Genomic DNA, 20441 nt, shown 5'->3' on the forward strand with positions numbered 1-20441 from the left:
TCCTGTACAGAAGATGAAATTGAGATTCAGAGAGTTTAAGTGACTTACACAAAGTCACACAGTCAGAAAGTAGCAGACGCATGAAAGACTGGAATGGTGCTAAGAAATTCACCTATGTTATCTCATGTAATTTCACATCAAAAATCCCATGCCTTTGATGTTTACAAACTAATTGGGAAGAAAAGATTAACACACACAAATCCAGTTTACAATTAATTTCCAAAGAATGTGATGAGAACAGTGACACAAGGATGCTCAGACAAGTGTAGGAGCATCAAAGAAGGATGCCCTTGGTGAGCATCAGGGAAGGTTTTCTGGAGGAAATGACCCTTGAGCTGAGTATTAAGGATGAGGGGGTTCAGCCAGATGAATTGTAGGGTCTGGAGAAGAGAGATGAAAATACTTTTTACTCCAACTTGTCATTTGTATTTCTACTTTGCTTATTGTTGGTTTGGCCTTCTAGAAATGTCATCAATCTTTTCTTATTTGGCTTTTAAGTTTTGTTTAAAAAAAAAAAACAACTGCCCTATGCCAAGGCTATAAAAGAATTATTTGAGAATTTCTTCTTAACTTGGATAAAATATTTAAATGTTAAAACACGACCAAACTCAACAGAAAGAAAAATATTCTGATGTTGAAAGGAAGAAAGATTTCAAAGGTGTGAAGTCATATGTCCTTGCAGTTTTCTCTGCCCAGAATGCTCTTTTTTCAGATATCTGCTTACGGAACTCACTTCATTCAGGTCTCATCTCAATTGTTACGTTATTGGAGAGGTCTTCCCTGACAATACTATTTAAAATGTACTCCTTAAACATTTCATAGCTTTTATAGTATTGTGAATAGTATCTTATGTTCTATAATTTTTTCTATTTGCTTTGCTCATGTAGACAAATGCTATTGATTTTGTGTTAATATTATAATTGGAAAATTCCATGAACTCTCATATTATGTCTAACAGTTTGTTGATTGTTTCAGATGTTTTTCTTTTTTTTTTTTAAAGATTTTATTTATTTATTTATTTTCCCCCCAAAGCCCCAGTAGACAGTTGTATGTCATAGCTGCACATCCTTCTAGTTGCTGCATGTGGGACGTGGCCCCAGCATGGCCAGAGAAGCAGTGCGTCGGTGCGCGCCTGGGATCCGAACCCGGGCCGCCAGCAGCGGAGCGCACGCACTCAACCGCTAAGCCACGGGGCCGGCCCTCAGATGTTTTTCAATAAGAAAAGACATTAAATGTGTTTTAATAAGAAAAATCAACAGCAAAATGGCTGTTGTCTCTTCTCTTCCCATTCTTTTAACGTTTTTCTTTTTCTTGTATTATTGCTTTAGCCAGAGCCTTTAGTATTGTGTTAAAAAGTAGTTTATAGTTGGGATTCTTGTCTTTTCCTGATTTAAAGGAACTGCATCTAAATTTTTTCTATTAAATGTAGCTTTTGACGTAAAGTCTTTGTCAAATTGAGAAAGTTTCCAAAGAGTTTTTAAATTACAAATAGGCATTAAATTTTAAATTGAAAGTTTTATTTGCACCTACTAGGATAATCATGTTGTTTTTCTGCTTTAATGTGGGGAAACAAATTGATAGATTTTCTAATGTTAGAATATCTTTCCATTTCTGAGGTAAATACTATTTGATCACAGGTTTTTTTTTTTAATGCATTGTTGGATTCAGTTAGCTATTTTGTTTAAAACGTTTCTATCTACATTAGAAAATAAAATGGGCCATCTTGAGCCTAGAGAATTTGGGGGGGAACTTTTTATTATCATTTCAAATTCTTTAACGGTTATTATTTTGTTGAGCCAGCCCTGATGGCCTAGTGATTAAAGTTCGGCGGTCACCACTTTAGCAGCCCAGGTTTGCTTCCAGGTGGCAAAACCACACCACCTGTCTGTCAGTTGCCATACTTTGGTGGGGGCTCACATAGAAGAACTAGAACAACTTACAACTAGGATATACAACCATGTACTGGGGCCTTGGGGAGGGAAAAAACAGAGGAAGACTGGCAACAGTTGCTCAGGGCAACTCTTTCCCTGGGGGGAAAAGAAAGAACTCACAAAGCTATACACTTTTGCTTTTGTGTTTTATTTTACAATAAAAATATTTTTTAAATGAAATATGTTCTTTGAGTTCAGGAGCACACCCCCATCCCAACCGCTTTTCTTCATGTTAATATTCCAGTTTTAAGACTGCCTGTAATTTACTATAATAATTGTTACCATTTAATAAATGCTTAGTATGTGCCAGGCGCCTTAGACACGTTCTTATTTCATTCTCACAGTAATTCCGTGAGACAGGTTTTATCCCCATTTTACTGACCAGGGAACAGAGAGAGAAGTTAAATAAGTTGCCTGGTGTATCACAGATAGTAAGTGGTAGAGTTAAGGTTTGAAACCAGGCTTGATTCCAAAGATCATGCTCTTCATTAATACATTCCATTAGCTCCCAGCCTTTCCCATATCAAACTCTCAAATCATACCAGTAACATAAAGGCAGCCTGATTTGATGGACAGAGCATTGTATCAGTGATGGTGGGGGTGGGGCAGTATCTGGATGAGTAAGATTTGGTATTGACTTGAGGAAACTGACAGCCTAGTTGAAGAGACATTGTGACAATTTAAACTGAAAAAGCTGCCCCATTACTAGCTCCTACCCCTAAATAATGATAAGTCATGTCATTAAAGAGAATGTATTTGGCATTGACACCACTCTGAGGAGCAAAGAGGAAGAGCCACTGACAGGTAGTTTGGTGGATTTGAAATACGAGCCAGGCTCAGTAGAGCATTAATGGTTTCTTAGCACAGTAATGCCAGGGGCTACTGTTCTGAACAGAGCAAAGATAAATACATGGTAATAGAAGGGAAAGGCTGTCTTTGGTAAATCTTGATTGTCTCTAAGAAATATGAATGTCACCCCTCCCTGGGTGGGATATGATTACTTCTTGGATGAACTAATGAGGAAATCAACAGTGATCCCTTTCTCTTAGGAGTAAGCAATGACTGAGAAGAGTAGGAGCTGAGGGAAAACTAGCCCAAACCAGGTATAGACACAAGGTCAAAAGGGCAGACTGTTCTCCTTCAGAGATGAGAAGTAGAATTCCCAAAGGAGGGAATGAGATCATGGGCCTCAGGAATTTGGAAGAAGATGGGGTTAAAGAAGAAAGGTCAGGGAAATTGAGGGGCTGGCCTGGTGGTGTAGTGGTTAAGTTCACGTGCTCTGCTTTGGCAGCCTGGGGTTAGCAGGCCCGAACTCCGGGCACAGACCTACGCACTGCTTATCAAGCCATGCTGTGGTGGGTTCCCATATAAAGTAGAAGAAGATAGGCACGGATGTGAGCCGAGGGCCAATCTTCCACAGCAAAAAAGAGGAGGATTGGCAACAGATGTTAGCTCAGGGCTAATCTTCCTCAAAAAAAAAGAAGAAGGAGGAGGAGGGGGAGGAGGGGGAGGAGGGGGAGGAGGGGGAGGGGGAGGAGGGGGAGGGGGAGGAGGGGGAGGAGGGGGGGGAGGAGGAGGAGGAGGAGGAGGAGGAGGAGGAGGAGGAGAAGAAGAAAGGTTAGGGAAATTGAGAAGGGAAAGAGGTCCCAAGGATGGAAGTTCTCACAAAGGCCACCCTCTTTTTGAAGGCCCAAGCCTGAAAAGCTTCACTTTTTGCATAAAACAGACTGTTGATGATGGATGGGTTCTATTCTGTTTCTCCCACTCCTTGCTAAGAGCTACCTCCATAAAGAATTTTGTGTACTTTATGTAGTTCTTCATTTGGGTGAAATTAGCAGGACAGAGTAGTCCAAGAAGGGTCAGACTTCACCAACCCCCTAGTATATATAGGGATTCCAGTCAAGATGGGACTAGAAAATGCATTATACCCATATATAAATTTATTTTTTTTAAATTGAGATTTCACAAAATATATTGTTTATGCCTTAGTTTCATCACTTAATTCATGAGAATTTTCTCATGTCATAAGGTATTCTTTGAAAACATTATTCCTGTTGCTGCAAAACGTCCATCTTAGGGCTGCATCATAACTAATTAAACCATTCCCTTCTTCTTGGATATTTAGGTCAATCAAGTCCTACTTTTTTTTTCTGTTATAAATAATGCTGCAGGGAACATCCTTGTACATATATCTTTGATCAGCATCTCTGATCACTTCCTTGGTTTGGATTTCTAGACATGAGGTCACTCGGTCAGAGAGGATGAACTTTTCAAGTTTCTTGAAACATGTTGACAAATTGTCCTCCCCAAAGACCTTGTCCCTTTATGCTCCCACTGGCAGGGTGTGCAACTACCTGTAACATGATACCTTTGCTGACATTCTGGCTGTGATATTTAATGGGGAAAAAATGTTTTACCCAATTAGCCAAGACACATGAGCTGATAGAACTTTACCATCTGCTGAGAAGAAATTTGAGAAGTTTGGTTTAAACATGGAAAAGCTGATTGCACTTATCAAGATGGGACACCTGCAGAAAAAGGGGAAGTTTTCAACACTTTATTTCCATCAGGCTTCATGCCTCTTTCAGAAAGAGAGTGTGTGGTAACAACTAGATGTGCTGAGTTCTCTGTGGTTTAATGCAGGAACAGATCAAGATCTTCAATTTTCTTCATGCTCATGCCCTTAACTGGTGTTTATTTATGGGATATTTGGAAGAAGACAAAGTAGGGTATGGAAATATAGTTTATTTTAATGACATCAGGTGGCTTGATTGTTTAAACTTATTGAAGAATAAAGTAAAAGATTTGAAGCTAAAGGGCTCTAAGACACCCATTTTGCTAGGTAACCCAGTGTCATTAAGATTGGATTTTCTTATTGATGTGACAAATACCTAAACAAACTGAGTTTGGAACTGAAGGGAATAAAAAAAGGCTGTTGCTGAGTTGTTCAAGGAAGTGAAGACAGGGCCGGCCCGGTGGCGTAGCGGTTAAGTGAGCGCGCTCCGCTGCGGTGGCCCAAGAGTTTGCAGGTTTGGATCCCAGGCGCACACCAGCACACTGCTTGTCAAGCCATGCTGTGGCAGCGTCCCATATAAAGTACAGGAAGATGGGCACTGATGTTAGCCCAGGCCCAATCTTCCTCAGCAAAAAGAGGAGGATTGGCATCAGATGTTAGCACAGGGCTGATCTTCCTCACAAAAAAAAAAAAAAAAAGGAAGTGAAGACATTTAGATTGAACACAAAGCCATAGAACCTCATTTTCCAGTGCTCAAGAGTAACAAATTTTAGTTATAGAGTTATGTGGTAGAAATGGAGTGACAGGTTCAGGAGAGATTCACAGATTATGATGCCAATGAACCTAAATTTCCAGAATTGTTGTTGGAGTGCAAATCTTAGGATGTATCCAAATTAATAAGCATCTCTTCTATTAGTTTTAAGAAGAAGTGATCGATATGAAAGTTAACTATGCCCAGTAAAGGGTCACAGTATCCCTGAAATTGTGTAGGCAAGTATACAAATCCCAGAATTACCTGGAAATTTATGGCTATGTAATGAAACACTAGGCATGACTTTTTTTCATAAAACATGTGAAAATAAAGCTGAATATCACCATCAATGATATAAATCTGGAATTAAAATGGAGATGTTCTCTGATTTATAAACATAACAGTTTTTTTATATATTTTTTTTAATTTTTATTTATTTATTTGATTTTTATTTCCCCCAAAGCACCAGCAGATAGCTGTATGTCATAGTTACACAGCCTTCTAGTTGCTGCATGTGGGATGCGGCCCCAGCATGGCTGGAGAAGCGGCGCGTCGGTGCACGCCCAGGATCCGAACCGGGGCCGCCAGCAGCGGAGCGTGCCCACCCAACCGCGAAGCCACGGGGCCAGCCCCCAACATAACAGTTTTTAAGAATAGTTCAGCCTGATAAAAACCTATATCCTCACTGAGTTGATCAAAATAGATCAAAGACTAATACTAGGGCTAAAATACTGTATATTTCTTTCCTAATTAATGAATATGATTAATTTTTTAATTTTTATTACATTTTAATTACATATTTTTGAACAGCCTAAAGGTTTCCCATCCCATCATTGTATTATAGAATGTGATATGTATAAGTAATATACTATGATAGGCACAGGCTCTGGAGTGCAATAAGTCTAGGTACAAACTCTGGCTCGTCAACCCATAAAGTTCTCTCCTTGGCCTTTAATGTCCAACATGACCTGGCTAGGCCTGCCTTTCTCGTCTCACCTTCTACCACATTCCTCCTCACTGACCATGCTGCAACATCACAGGCCTCCTTGCTGTTCCTCAAACACCTCAAGCTTGTTTTCCCTTCACAGCCTTCATTGTTCCCTCTGCTTAGATTGCTCTTCCTTCATATCTTCACATCACTTGCTCTCTCACTTCATTCAGGTCTCTTTTCATTTATTTTTTTATTTTATTTTATTTTATTTTTTTTGTGAGGAAGATCAGCCCTGAGCTAACATCCATGCTAATCCTCCTCTTTTTGCTGAGGAAGACCGGCTCTGAGCTAACATCTATTGCCAATCCTCCTCCTTTTTTTTTTTTTTTTTCCCCCAAAGCCCCAGTAGATAGTTGTATGTCATAGCTGCACATCCTTCTAGTTGCTGTATGTGGGACGCGGCCTCAGCATGGCCGGAGAAGCGGTGCGTCGGTGCATGCCCGGGATCCGAACCCGGGCCGCCAGTAGCGGAGCGGGTGCACTTAACCGCTAAGCCACAGGGCCGGCCCTCAGGCCTCTTTTCAAATGTCACCTCCTCAGAGAAATCTTCCCTGACCACTCAATCAAAATAGCTCCCACCTTCGGTCTCTCAATATCACATTACCCTGCTTTTTTTCTTTACTATCTAAAATCATAAATCATATTTAATTATTTACCTACTTATTTGTTAACTCTCTTCCCCACTGTAAGCTCTATGAGAGCAGGAACTTCACCTGTTTTGTGCCCTGCTGTATCTCCAGCAGCTAGAACAGCTTCTGACACATACTGGATGCTTAATAAATATTTTTGAATGAGTGGTTGAATAAATGAATGAACAAACAAAAGCTATGGTAGTTCTGTGTACAGGTATTTGGGAAGTACAAAGAAGGTGCACCTAATTTAAACTTGCAGTTGAGATTGAGTATGATCATCAAAGATTTCCTAGAGGAAGGTAAAATGTGAGCTGAGTTTTGAAGGACAAAAAGAGAAGAAGGGAAGGATCCTAGATAAAGGAAACAGCAAGAGATGTGAAGAGCAGAGGGTAAGAGAGAACACAGCTTGAATACTCAGGCAACTGCAGGTAAATCTGAGATGACTCAACAATAAGGTGAACAGGAGAAAATAGCTACTGTGTGCGTGGAGGAGTTGAGTGTAGTCTTTGAAGCCCTATAAATGATTTGAGTTCCAAAGCTGCTAAAAGCATCCTCTTTCTAAATGCCCCTAAAGGTGATCAAAATAATCTGGACTTTCTAGTGATACAAGAAGTTAAAAACAACTTTTATTTGGGGGATCCTCTTCTTTAAAATTCTCTGTTTGTGCCCTGTCCACCTCCCTTCCACACCCACTCTTCAACTAAGATCTGGCAGAAACCCATGCCAGCTACCCTTCAGGACATCCGACAAGATCCATAATTAGAAACTAGCTTTCCTGATGGGATTAGAGACAGATTCTGTATGGTGAGTTCATCTCACATAGCTGTATTTAATGATATCCAATAATTGCTGTTGTTGCTATGTGTGTCTCAGCAGATGTTTTAAGTGGTAGTTCTCCTCCCCATCTGCCTCACAGTAAACTTATTGCAAAAGATACAATTTCACATATGCATATTTTCATGGCTCCTACAACTGCCAGTTTAAGAGCCAAATGTCCTCTGTATGTGGAGGGAGAAAGAGTATATGTTGTCTTGCAGCAGGTAAAATGGTCTAAACAAAAAAACCACATCCACACCGCAGAGTTTATACTCCAAAAGCAAGAGTGGGCATGCTATGGAACACTGCAGAACAATACCCACACAATACAGGCAGATGGAGCGGCATATGGCCACCATAGCTGGAATGCTTTGTAAACCATCCCTAAACCATGGCTGGTCCTTGAACACTTCCCCAGTTCAAAGTGGAGAACACCATCCATTATCAGCAAACTCTGAAAAGCCAAATGAGGTGTTTAAAGTAGCCTTAAATAAAGATCATATTCATAAAGTATGCAGACTTAAAAAATAAAGCTTTCTGATGAGAAGTCAACTACTGCCCATGCACATTACCATCCACCCTCAATGGTCACACACTTTGTATCCCTGTTGTCAGAGGCAAATACAATTCATTGACTTTTCCTGATAAGATGCCACTAACTAATGCTTAAATGAAGATCTTAGACAGATGTCTTTTGGGGGCAAAAAAGAAAGAGTTCAGGAATTATTCATTTGGCTTATGTTCATTAACCATTAAAACTCTAGTATTGTTATTGCCTACTTTGTTGTTAACATTTGGGGACAGTAAATATAAAGGTAACTGGATGTGATGGAAAGATATTGGAACTAGAGTCAAATCAGCTTTTGATTCCCAGCAAGTCACCTCATCTTTCTAAGCTCCACTTTTCCTGACTATAAAAAGAGAGTAATTAATTGTATCTACTTCACTAGACCGTTTTAAAAATTAAGTGAGATAGTATATATTAAGACATTTCCTAAACCAGAAAGCACTGTACAAATGTTAGAGCTTATTATGTAACATTCATTGTTTCTGTCTTCTCCTAAATTCCCATGGAAGCTCTTCAAATGCCCCTACAAGCATTTTTATTTGTCGTTGTTTTTTTTAAATAGAGTTTACATTTAGAACAGTTTTAGATTTACAGAAAAATTGAGAAGGTAGTATAGAGACTTACCATATACCCTGCACCCAGTTTCCCCTAATATTAACATCTTATATTACCATGGTACATTTGTTACAATTAATGAATGAATATTGATACACTATCATTAACTAAGTCCAGAGTTTATTCAGATTTCCTTAGTTTTTCATAATGTCCATTTTCTTTTTCAAGATCCCATGCAGGACACCTACATTACATTTAGTTGACATATCTTCTTAGGCTACTGTTGGCTGTGACATTTTCTCAGACTTCCCGTGTTTTTGATGACCTTGTCAGTTTTGGGGAATATTACTCAAGTATTTTGTAGGATGCCCCTCCGTTGCAATTTGTCTGATGTTTTTCTCATGATTAGACTGTGGTTATGGGTTTGGGGGAGGATGATCACAGAGGTAAAGTGCCATTTTCATCACGTCATATCAAGGGTACATACTATCTTATGATTTATGACATTGATGTTGACCTTATCACCTGGCAGAGGTAGTGTTTGTCGGGTTCCTCCATGGTACAGTTACTCTTTTTCCCCCTTTCTGTACTATATTCTTTGGAGGAAGTCACCATTGCAAAGTCACTTTGCAGCCCACACTTAAGGGGTGGGGAGTTATGCTTCCCTTTCTTGGTTTTGTTTTTACCAAATAAAAGCAGTATTCCTATGGGATAGAGCTTGGCCACTTGCAATAGGGAATGTTGAGGCTATAAGATATTTCCAAAGAGCTGGTATGAGCTCACTCATTTTTAGAAGAAAACTACGTAAGAGTAGTTTTCTATTCCTTGCCTTGAAAATCATAGTCAGTTCCATTTTTCCTTCAAGATAATTTTTACCTTAAAGAAAAAAAAAGTTTACTTTGTTAGATGTGACATTGAATGCTTGAGGGGTCCTGTCCTCTTCATATAGTCCTGTTTTTTTTTTACTACTTTCTTATCTGCATCTTCTTTAAAAGGAGAGCTCATGCATTCATTTCTTCTTTTAGATTTTTCCACCATGCTGCTTCAAATATGTTCCCTGTATAATTTTCTGAGATAAAAAATTGGAATCTAAGCTTCTCTCTGAGGAATATTACCTTTGAAGTTCAGGGAGGCATCAGAATCAAAGAGAAATCTACAATTTACTTCCTCGCAACAAATTCTGGGAAGATAAAACTAACAAGATACAAAAGGAAAAATCTGTTTCAAACTGATAATAAAGATGCTGTAATGACTAGAAATAAAGAAAACATGAAGAAGTCATGAATAAAAGTTACTCGCTTTACAAAAATTGCATTTCCCCAAACCTCAGCAATGTGGGGCAGCCAAAGTACCTAAATCTCAAACTTCTGATTCAGCCTTTTCTGGGAATACTTCATTTCTCAAATACTGGTCTCTGTGGCAGAATAAGAACACAGTAAACATACGAATAGACACAGTGAAATCTGACAAAAGGAATTTAGATGGATTAAACTAAGTCATTAATATTTGTTTTTAAAAAAAAAGCTGTATGGAGGTAGGTAACATTTTTCTAAAGATAGTCATGTGGATACACAATGCTTGCCATCTTCCTTATCAAAAATACGCACACATCCAGGAAAGAAATTTAGCATTCTGCTAATATACCATTAAGACAATTCCTTTTTTAACAAAAATGTAAAAGATTAAAAGCTTCCATAGTCACAGGCAATACAATATAAAGGAAAAAATACTAGTTTTGGAACTAGAAAGACCTGAATTCAAATTCTAACCTCACCACTCACTGACCTTACATGAATTATTTAACTTCCCTGAATCTCAGTCTCCTCATCTATAAAGGACACAGTAGGCCTACTTTGTGGGTCATTATGAAAATTAGAGATAATGTGGGTTAGATGCATAGCAAAAATCCTAATTAATACACAGCAGGCTCTGAATTAGAGAGAGAGAAAAATGATACTATTCTGATCCTCATGGAGTTTATAATATAGTAGAAGAAATGGGGATTAATCAAGGAATAGACAAAACAAAGATAAAATTATCAAAATAATAAATTCTACAAAGTGTCTTAGAAAAAAATAAGTTCCCCTGACAAAGTGATGGTTGAGCTAAAAGAAATCACTGAAAGAGCTGAAAGAAAAGTAGGCATTAACTAAATAAAGCCCTGATGGAGAGCAGTTAAGACAAAGGAAACAGAATATGCAAAGTTCCTGTGGTAGAGGAGATGATGGTGCTTTCAAGGAAGTAAAAGGAGAGGGCAGGCTCCCGGGACAGTGACTTGGGAGAGGTGGTAGGAGCCAGGACAAGCAGGGCCTTGTAGGCCATCTTAAGGATTTTGGTCTTTGGCCCAAGAATATTGAAAAGTTTTGAGCAGAGCAGTGACATAATCACATTTTTTAAAAGGCCCACTGAGACTGCTGTGGGAATAGACTGTAGGGGTAGGAGAATATACAGGAAAACCTGAGGAGGCCAAGGCAGCAGTGGGCTAAGCAAGGGATATGGGAGGGTCCAGAAGAGTAAAGGTAGGCACAGAGAGATTAGTAAGTGATAGAGCCAGAATTGCAAGTCCATCTTCCTCCAAATTTTGTGTTTTCTAACCTTATATGTTATAATAAAATACTAAATATCTGCAATGAACAAACATAGAAAGCAAGATGCTTGTGGTATAACCTGTTGAGTAAAAGAATTTCCCTAGTATCCAGCACTTAGGTTTATTCCCAGCAACACAATTACATGGAGAAAATGGAGTGCACAGGACAGCAGCATTCACAAGAAACTGAGGGACGAAATACATGAGGGAAAGGGAGGTGGGTGGTGGAAAGGGCACTAGATCGGGAAACTGGATACCCAGGTTTTAGTTCCAGCTCTGCCACATCCATTTGGGCAGACAAGTCCCTTCCCTTCTTCAGACTACCCCTGTCTGTGAAATGACCTAGTGGAACTAGGTGATCTCTAGGGTCCTTTTCAGTTTCTTGCACTGCAGAAAAAAATATCTATGAACTACAAAGGCAGTTTAGTCCACTGGCTTAGAGCGCAGGTCCTGAAGCCATCATAACAAGAGCAAACACTTAATAAGTGCTTACCATGCATCAGGCATGGTTCTAAGTTTTATATTTAAACTGCCTTAATCTTCCCAACAAATCTTGTGGGTAGGAACTATTATTATTATCTCCAGCTTCATTTTATAGTTGAGAAAACATAGGCATAGAGATGTTAAGTAAGTTGCTCAAGATCTCTCAATTATTAAGAGGCAGAGACAAGATTTGAATGTAGTAGTCTAACTATGATGTACACATCCCCTTAGGATGCCTGGCTTCAAATACTGACTGTGCTATTTTCTAGCAGTGTTAGTCTCCCTGTACCTCAATTTTCTCACCTATAAAATGGAAATAATAATAGTTCTTACCTAGAAGTGTTTTTGTGAGGATTAACTGAGGATATACATATAAAGTGATTAGAAGAACAGTACCTGGAACTTACTAAGTGCTCAGTAAATGTTAAGTGTTATTATTACTTGGTGGCCCAAGGAAGAATGAACACATGCATTTTGGGAAACACTCATTGGCAGGAATGACTCATTGTGATCCCAAGCTTTCATGGTGTTTCTAAGGCAGAGAGGCAAACTTAAACTATGAGACCGTGCAGAGGATAGCTACTGTCTGTTCTGTGCAAAAGATTTCTCTCCGTATGTTTATTTTTAATGAATGCTCTCACTTAACACTTGAAAATAGAAAAAACATGGTGATAGCAAATAAAATAACCTATGTACAAAATAAAATATAGCTCCTATACCTAATCCAATATAGTTCAAATTAGGTTTGGAACTTCTTAGTGTTGTCATGAATCTATTTATTGGGTCACAATCAGCATTTAAAAGAAATGAAATAATAGGATATTGTAGGATTGGATAGCAAACATCAGAGTGCATTGCAGGTAGTAAAGGTAAGTACCGTTTCATAAAATTTTTGTTTCAGAGGGAAAGAGAGAGCGAGCAAGAGAGAAGGAATGTAAATTATATTTTTTACTTTCTACCGAGCTAGATTATTTATTCATTCAACAAACTTTCACTATGTATGATTTGTGCTAAGCATTCTGCCAAGAGCTGGGTTCACAAGAAATAATTAATAGAGTTCCAGCTTCACGAAGTTCAAAGTGAAATGGGGTAAACAGACACTAAACAAAACCAAAACAAACCTTATGGGGCCTGGGCCTCCCTCCCTGGGAGATGAGTGATGTTTAGAACCGAAGGAATGTTTGGAATTGCTGAGGTATCATGGGAACTACATGGCTGGGGAAAGGGGTGCTTATTCTGGCATGGTCATTGGTAGCTTGGTAAATTTTCTTTGTTTTCAGATTTACCTTGACTAAAAAGCTGTAATATTTACAAGGCCAAGGAACAGATAAACTGTGAGATATGAATCACAATTTAGGTAGCTGATTTGATGTATTTTCTTGCTTTTTGACAAGTTCTTTTCCTTTGGAACACTGGAAGGGGACATATGGCAACATGGGAGAATACTAGATCCTTGTCCACTCTTTTTCCTCTAGATCCCACCATTATGGGTTAAAAATAGAAGCTGTTGAATTGTAGGAACTAGAAGTAGTTAAAACCCCACCGTAATTAGTGCAGGAGCCCCGTAGATTATTAATGAGGCTGTTTGAATTAGCACCTGCTCCCGCAAGGGTCAGGTGTGAGCCCATTGGCAGCCAGGTCCCTTGAGTCAGTGAGAGGGAAATGGGAGTGGAGGGAGGGATCTACATGCTGCCTTGCAGGTGTTTTCTGCGAGTCCCTGAATCAGTACTTTATTTTGTTCATTTTGTTGTATTCACTATGTGCAAGAGGCTGGGCTAGATGTTAGAGGAGACGTAAAGCCCAGAGACACAGCACTTGCTTGCAAAAACTCACAAAGAGGGGCAAGACAAACGTCCAAAGCATATGTGGAGCAATGCAGTTCAGCGTAAGAACTCTGACCTTGGAGTGAATCATAGTCCTGCCATAGTCCTGCCACTTTCTAGCTATGTGACTTTGGGCAAAGTCATCTAGCCTTTCAGAGCTTTAGTTTCCTTATCTGTAAAATCAAGATGATTGGGTATTTATGAGGAGTAAATGATAGCCATGAGTGAAATGGGCAGCATATCATTGAGTGAATAGTAGGTGGTCAATAGTTGAGTTGACTGCAAAATCAAAGTGCCTGCAAAGAAATACCAATGAAATGCTTTGGAGCTTCAAAGGACGAAAGTGTCATATCACGAAAAACTTCTTGGAGGTGGCATCTGAGGTGAACCTTACAGGATTTGTCTGATTTTAAAAGAAAGCAATACAGTAGGGGAAAAATATTCCCAGGGAGGAATGGCGTAAGCAAAGGCATGGAGGCAGGTAAAACCGGTCCATTCCAACGAATAGATGCATTTTTGCTGGGAATTGTAGTTACATAGATAAGTTGGTTTCCAACTTTAAAAAGCTCATAGGCTAGTGGGGAGACAGACAAGCAAACTGAAATTGACAAAGCAGAACGATGCCAGTTGTGATCAAGGACCGCATAGGGGCTGTGGGAGTCCAGTGGAGCCCTACTTGGACGAGCCTGGGCTAGGGCTAACCAGGTGGGAATGGCCGAGGATGAAAAGGGTGGGGTGAGATTCTAGGGTAGCAGGGAAAATGCTGACTGTATGGCCCATGCTCAGCAAAAATGCCAGTCAGAAAATCATACCAGGCATACAGGATAGGACCTAGGATTTGAAGAATATGATTGAGAATGAAAACTGGGTTGGTAGTAGTGAGAGGGAAAGAGAGGTGACCAGGAGCAGGAATCAGAGAGAAAAATGGCAGAATTCTAGAACTTACAAGGGGAGTCATTTACTGGCATGATGAAGGCTGGGGTCAGCTGTAAAGGCTGGGTGGCTGAAATGGAGGGAAAGTGAGTCACTGGAGATGAGTTCGAGGATTACTGGGATTAAGTGATTAAAAAGGTACTGTTGTCTGTGGATGACCCAGAGGGCAGAGAGAGAGTAGGAAGGCTGTGTCAAAGAGGTCAATGAGCCAGGTATAAAAATCACTCAGAAAGGTGGGATTATGTCCTGGAGAGTAGAAGATAGTTTTGGTGTTTGAAATGTGCTAGTTTCTTACTGTTGAGCATCTGCTTTATGCCAGTCACTTTAGATTCATTATAGTATCTCTAATCATGTTGGTTAGGATATTGGTTGGGTTGCTGTGACAAGAAGGTCCAGAATAACAGTGAGCCAAATAAAACAGAAGTTTAGTCCTCTCTCCTGTAAGAATCTGGGTATGTAGTCCATGGCTGCTATGACAACACAAATAATCTTCAAGGTTCCAGGGTCTTTCTGTTTTGTTGTACTGCTAACTTGTATCTCAGCTCCCACCATGACATCTGCATTCCCATCAGCTGGAATGAAGGGGCAGTGGATAGTGTGACCCAGAGTCACTAAGAGTGACCAAGATTCAAAGGGAGGGGGTTTAGATTTCCCTTTTGGTGAGGGAGTAGCAAGGTCACATTGCAGAAGAGCAGGTGGGTTGGGAGATATCATAGCCACGTTTGGAAAATACAATCTGCCACACATGACAATCTGCCACACATTACAATAAATGACCTTTAACAGAATGCTGCTCAGCTTAATGAATATGAGTAGTCTGCGTAACAAATGGCTATGAATAAAATGGATTCCATTTACTTATTTGATTCATTTTAATCCAGAGAACAACCCTTTAAGGTAGATTTAATTCACACCCTCATTTTACAGATAAGGGAAGTAGGTAACTTGCCCAAGATTCCTGAGACAGTTAGTTGTGAAGCTGGGATTTGAACCCAAGCCTGCTTGATTCCCAAACCTGTTCTCTTTCCTGGCATGATACAGCCTCTCATGAAGCCTGACATCCAGAGAGAATGCACCAGAAAGAAAGATTCGCCTTTCCTATCACAAGGACTCAATAAATATTTGTTGAATCTAACTGAAGTAAATCAAACTCCTTGAGGAGAATCGTAGAAACAAAATCTGAAAGATGTGTATAAAACTAAAGTTAGCTTTGAAAGAAATACATTAACCAGCTAATGAAACAAGTTCTTTGTGAACACTGTTTCTTGTTTCACTGGTATCTCACAGCAACTATTTACTTTTGGAAAGTATTTATTCTCTGCTCCATTCTAAAAGGGTTCAAGGCATAAGTATTAGACTAGAAATGTCAATAAAATGAAATAATACTTAGAGATTTTAGTTATCACATCAGCACGTTGGAAATGCCCATTAAATGGTAGCCATTGCCACTGGTAAGAGCCCAGAGATGTGGGTTCTATTCCTAGCTCTCCTTCTCACCAGCTGTGTGAAGTCTGGCAGATTACTGAGCTCTGGGCCTGACTTTCCTTGCTAGTAAAATGAGGAAGATGATATCAATGACATCTAGGGTCCTTTCCAGCACTAAAACCTACGGGAAGACTGAGTACTCTTTTTCTTTTCATTTCCTGCATGTCATGATTGGCCGGGTTATTTTCTACTACTAAGCAATTAATTACCTAATCTATTAAGTGCAAACTGCAACTGTTAAGGAGCAACTAAGAACGGTTAAAACTGTTAGAGCGAAGGCTCTAATCAAATGTTTCTGAACATATGCTCATGGGCTTACTTGAAAACAGTGCTTATTCATTGTTCCTATTAGAATCTCACGTGATAAAACATTAGAGAATGCACAAATTCTGTTATATCCATAATCATCAATAATATTACAATGTAGCCTCATTCTAACAATGGAATAACCCAATTGCTTAACAGCTATATAGAGTAAGTCTTTTTAAAAAAGCACTTTTATGAAGCTTCAATGTTCAGTCTTTCACCTTCTAACTCCTGCTTATTCTTCAAAGCTCAATTCTAGAATCATTGTTTTCCAGGTATCTTCCCGAACCCCCCTCCCACCTACCCCCTCCACCCCAAGCTGCTTTGAATGCCCCTGCTCTACACTCTCATAGTCCCTGGTGCTTCTCTCTATTTTAGTCCTTGTTAACACTGTGTTACATTGTATTGTTGCTGTCTGTCATTTCCTCCTCTATTATCCCCTCAGGTTGTGATCTTCTTGAGGACAAAAAACAACTCTACTGCCAGTGGTTAAGAGCCCTAGACCTAGTAGGTGCTCAGTGAATAATTGCTTAATGAACAGTTTCCTTGTTCCTTTTTAAGAGATGTTGATGGTGAAGATAAAAGAGGGATTTTCTGTCTTACTCAAATTCCCAAATCTCTCAAATATCCATACCTTTACACATGCCTATTATTCAATGGATGTGCGAAGTTAGAACCTTTTTTGAATGTGCCCAATGTAAAGGGGAAAGGGGAACTAGAAGCAACTTGTATTAAGTGGTTACCTTACCCCCTTTTTCCATTAACATTAAAAATCATCATCTTCATAACAACCTATGAGGTAAGTACTGTTATCTCTATTAAACGGAAACTGAGGCTCAGAGAGATCAAGAAACTTGCCAGAGATCATATTGCTCCTGAATGACAGAGGTGGGATTAATCTGACTCCATCTAATACCACACTGTCTCCCCAGGGAGGAGAGGGGGACGGTGGTGAGGTAGGGGAGAAGGGGGTGGATATGGAAGGGTGGTGAGGTCTCATGTTCTGAAACCTCTCCTGTGTTTTAAAATTGAAGTATCCCGCAAGTTTATGCTTACTAACCCTAGATTTTAGCCCTTTATATGAACGTTAAGCAACAAGTGCTCCCCTACCATAAATAATACCTCTGTTCCTCCTCAGTCATTATTTGAGCCTTGGAGGGTGTACAGATGCTATTGTTAAGTTGTTCTCATTAAGAGAGAAATAGGGCGGGACAGGGGAGGAGTGTGACAAATCAAATCCTCAGGTCCGACCAACCAGATAAACAAAGAAACACAGGTGCCCTTATAATTAAGGTGCACAATGAGCTTGTAATGCCTTTGTGTGAAGATTTGGGACTTTTGAAGAAAAATAACATTGCCTTAATATAGGAATTGCCTTTCAAAGGAAGAGAGTAAGTTTTCATGCTCCTACTAATTGCTTTGTTACATGAAGTTGACTATCCTAGAGCTACAATGTGACTTGTAATTGTAAAATTATCACAGATTCTATTTATGGTTTGTATTGGAAAGGAATATAAATTAACATTATACTTTGGAAAATTTAACATAATTCCAAAACACTTGTTTTAGATCATCAATACTATGCTTATATATATATATGGTTTAGCCTAAAAGATATTTTCAATTGATGAGAAATAGTTTTTTTTCCTGTAGCATGGTTCTTAATCCTATGATGATTTGCTCTTTTTATGAGATTTTTCATTAGTATTACTTTAATATATTTTATACTAAATTGAAGATATATTATTTTTTATCTCTGTGTGGAATTTTTCTATTGTTTTCAAAAGACCTTATAAATCTGAATTATAAATTCTATATAATATAAATTATAATTTATAAATTATAAATCTGAAGTCTTAAATACGCCAGAATCTTTTCTTAGAAGAATTCATGACTGAACTGATTTTGGAAAAGTTAGGACAGAAAGAATTGGTATTTTTTGTATATCTTGTGTCTGGGTTTGACTTCTGTCTTAGTGCCATAAGCACATGAAAATACCGCATGAGTTTCTCTTAAATGGGGACCACTTCCTACTATGAATTCTGACAGGTTGTGCATCTATATAACATTTTGGTGTTAAATAACAATATATTCAGATATCAATATAGGAAACATGTACTAAAATATTTATATTAGTGTAAAAAAGAACTTAAAATTTTTAAAACATGTAATTATTTTAAAAACTCTTAAGTATACCAGGCAATGTTCTTATTGCTTTGTGTGTGTTAACTCATTTAATACTCAGAACAAGCCCCATGAAGACCGTTCTAATATTATGCCTATCTTACAGACAATACTGAGGCACAAAGAGGTTAAGTAACTTAACCAAGATCACAGATCTAGTAGGTGGTAGAGCTGGGATTCAAGCCAAGGCAGGCTTTAGAGCCCATGCTGTTGCCCACCCCATGAAGCAGCTAAATTAGATTCAACATGTATCAAGTATAGATGTAGATCTATGTCTACACTGGGCAATGTGTTAGGCCAACTACTTTAAGTACCCCCTTGCATTAAACCTCACCAACCACACTATGATGTAATATTTATCTAGCTGTGTAAACTTGAGCAAGTTATTTAACTTCCCTCAATTTAAGCCTCAATTTCCTCAATAGCAGATGTGGGGATGAGATGTTTACAGAGTGCTTAGCACAGTGCCCAGCACAAAGTAAACTCTCAATAAATGTTACCTATTCTTATTACTGTTTATAGGCTTAGAAAAACCAAGTAACTTGTTCAAGATGACATACCTTAAAGAGGGCAGAGCTAAGATTTGGAAACTAGCCTGATTAAGACCCTAACTACAGTGGTTAAGACTATTTTCTTTATAGTGCTAAGCTGCACTGAATTCTTGCCTGTTGGCCCTTGCCACAATGCTTTGCTCATTGTAGATACTTTGATAATAATCAGAGATAGTGACACACTAAAACAAAAGCTGTTTTAATTCCAAAATAAATATTTATTATTGACATTTTTGAAAATACGGATAAAAGAGGGAGAAATAAAAATCACTCATAATCCCACCTTCCAAAATAACCACTGCTACTCTTTCAAAAACAGGATCATTCTAAGCATACAATTTCATGACCTGCTTTTCTCACTTTGAAATACATTGTGAACATTTTTCCATGTTGATAAATATTCATTGACCGTATCATTCTTAATGTCTGCAGAATATTCCATCGTATGGATGATCAGTCCCCTTTGTTGACCATTAAAGACTATTTCCAATTTTTCCATATTTCAAAGAATGCTACAGTAAACAATCATAGAGCCAAGTCTTTGAACACATTAATGATTATTTTCTTAAGATAAATTTATAAAAGTGGAACTGCTGAGTTGAAGGACAGGAGTTAGCAGAATTTTGAGTTGGTATATCCCCATCTGCTCAGGAACAAAACTTTTTTGTGTTACATGGTCAAAGGATACTGTGGGAAAATGGCTCTTTTAGCCATCAGGGATTGTTCAATTTTAAGGCTGCACTAAAAATGAAGTCATTTAAAACTTGGATTAAATGAAATAATCTATGGAAAGTGCACATAATGAGTGCTCAATAACTAATAGCTATTATTATAATGAAACCAATGTAGAATTTTTTCATTTGTCATTCCAAGTCCCTTTACTCTCCAGGCCTCCTCTTTAGTTTATTTGGGTCTGTTTGAAGATCTGAATGGATTAAGTCCTAAAACAGAGTAAACTTTCGAATCCTGTGAATTGTGAAGTCAAGCAATACACAAGGCGCCAGGAGAATTTCTATAGTTTTTCCTCCTGATTCTCTTGTGACCTGGGGCAGGTCTTCTCTGGACCTCAGAGCCTTCATCTATAAAGAGGCATCAGATATGATGACTTTAACATTTCCATTCTAACACTATGATGCTAAGCTTACTTCAACCCACTAATTCTTACTTATACCTGTATTTCCTGTGTTTTGAATCAAGATAGATTTTCTTTAGGCAATAATGGGCATTCTCAACAACTCAAAGATTTGTGAGTTTCTGAGACCTGAGAGTGGACGTTTTATAAAGATTAGAGAGGGCCAAAGAAGTCACTTTCTCATTTTTTTTTTTTAAG

Source organism: Diceros bicornis, chromosome 13 (genome assembly GCF_020826845.1).
Source record: "Diceros bicornis minor isolate mBicDic1 chromosome 13, mDicBic1.mat.cur, whole genome shotgun sequence".
NCBI classification, from domain to species: Eukaryota; Metazoa; Chordata; class Mammalia; order Perissodactyla; family Rhinocerotidae; genus Diceros; species Diceros bicornis.